The sequence below is a fragment of the Triticum aestivum genome, chromosome 4A (assembly GCF_018294505.1).
Source record: "Triticum aestivum cultivar Chinese Spring chromosome 4A, IWGSC CS RefSeq v2.1, whole genome shotgun sequence".
NCBI lineage: Eukaryota > Viridiplantae > Streptophyta > Magnoliopsida > Poales > Poaceae > Triticum > Triticum aestivum.
Genome location: NC_057803.1, coordinates 632962317 through 632964744, shown reverse-complemented (window position 1 = coordinate 632964744; position 2428 = coordinate 632962317).

Here is a 2428-nt window from a genome sequence, read left to right as displayed (position 1 = left end):
ATAGAAATGCTTAGTATATAATCAAGTACTCCGTGCGTCTCGAAATACTTGTTGGTGAAATGGATACAAATGAGTGTATTTAGAACTAAAATACATCTAGATACATCCATTTCTCCGATAAGTATTTCCGGACGGAGGAAGTACTATCGTATGTAGAAAGGAACCCAATAGCCAGCAAACATTCGCTGGGAGGATCACAATTTCTTCCGAAACAAATGAAAACTTATGGGAAGAAGGGCAAAAAAGGGAGGATTTGCCATCTCCCACCACGTAAACTTGCCACACAAAAAAGTTCGCTTGTCACCCCCTTCCCAGCTGACATTCTCCAGATAACATATCCCATGTAGGATTGCAGATTATTCTGGTTAAATTCATGTTCAATATGTACCTATATCTAGGTAAAAAATTGAATTCAATTTGATTTTAAATTTCATCTGATATTTTCCTGGTAATACTAGGTAACGGCGGTAACCAAGCATATCTCGCCGCCCCACAAGAAAAAAAATCTGCATTCGTAATCTAAAACCTTGGGCAAGATCCATGGCCGACCTTGCTGCCACTGCCACGCTGGCGTGGCCACCGACCAGTCATATATTACAGCGAGATTGTGTGTGGTAACTACCTAACACGCCGAACCTTGACGCAGCACCATTTACTTGGTAACGCAGGCGCGGAGGACGGTAACCCTAGCGACAGCATAGGAAAGCTAGGGGAAACATGCTGGCTGCTGCACTGAAATAGGCAGCGGCGCGCAAATCTTCGACACACACATACATAGAGCAAGCACCAAGCAAGCAGCGGGAAGGCAGGGAGGCGAGATGGAGCGAGTGGGGCGAAATTACCTCGGGATCCGAGAGGTCGAGCTCGGCCATGAGTTCCCACGGCGACCTGCTGAGCTCGCAGCAAGGCTGCCCGTAGGAGGAGGCCTCGGGCACCACCAACCTGGCGCTGGATTCGTGGGCTTGGTCCGTCGCCGGCGGCGACGGCGGCGGCGAGGGCAGCTCGAATCGAGGCAGGTCAGAGGGGGGCGGGGCGGGGGCGAAGGCAGCGGCTGCGCCGCCCAGCAGGCGGGAGGCGGACCTGCGGATCCGCATGGCAACCGGGGGTGGGGCGGGGTGGAGCGGAGCGAGCGGAGGTTGGGATCTGCGGAAGTACCTAGCAACTGAAGGTAGGGTTTGAGATTTGTCGAAGCTGCCCGCAGCCCGCAGGACAGGAAAGAACGAAGGCTGCCAGTGTCGAGTTGTGTGGGCCACGCTGGTCAGTGATGGTGAACACGTGTACTGAACTGACGGAGACTTGTGAGCATGCCTAAGCGATGGATGTGCTGGTTCGCTAACTCTTTTCTTTCTGAAGATATACTCACTATGGCGCCTGATTCTGAAAATATACTGGAGTAACTTTCCTTTCTTGAGAATATACTAACTTGCAAGGTACTCTAGTGCACCACTTGGGCATTTTTGTTTTCGAATACCACCACTTGCATTATGTGGTGAGACCAGAAGATCCTGCCTCCGTGTCGCTCTCGCTCACTCATGCAGCGGCACCGCTGCCAGTCTGCCACCCAAAAACCTTCGCTTCACCATCCAACCCCCCCCCCCACATCGTTGCTGGAGAAGGCCGATCCATGATAAACTACAACGACATGGCGCCTCTGCCAGTACCCTCCCCTCACACGCTTCTCCACTAGGCACTCGTAGTCCCTTCCTTGGCCATCTAGATCCCCTACTATTGTTGCTCGCCAGCTTGTCTCGGATATGGTCCTCTCTTTGCTGACTCGATGGTCAGTCTCGGACAATGGACGACGCTTGCAAGATGTTGTGTTCGATATCGGTCCCCGGTTCGGCCCCTGTTACCTCCTAATGTTGATGACCCCGTCCATCCATGGTAGTGTGGTTGCCCGGGGTGCGCCATGTGTTTTGTGTCCACCCCTTTCCGGCACTGAGGTCCCCTGGGGCTAATACCCCGTCTGGCACTCAGGCCTCTAACTGGTGTGTCCTTACGGCCAACTCCATCCTGGTCGGTAGTGCAACTAGTATGTGGATGTGGCAACCATCCAACGATGCTCTGCCCCCTCCTCTGTTGTTTAAGAACCCTCTAGGTCTCGGGTGGTTAGTGCAGAGGCTCATGGTGCAAACTGTCCGGTTGGGTTTTGTGGGTGTATGCTCCTGGAGAAATCCCTACTCTTGTTTCATGCGTGAGCAAGCCATGGTGGCGATGTTGTGCATCTCAAATCCCTCCAAAGGCAAATGTTGACTTGCATTGCATTGACTTCTATGTTCTCTGTGCGATCTTGGTTGATCTTTACTCCTTGACGACATGGGATGGCAACCCCACCTTGATTTGTTCACGTTATCCTCGTGGCGGAGCTTCCCGGATAGGTTTGTATCAGTCGGTGGGTCTCACGCTTGAGCTTGCAGTCATGCCATTG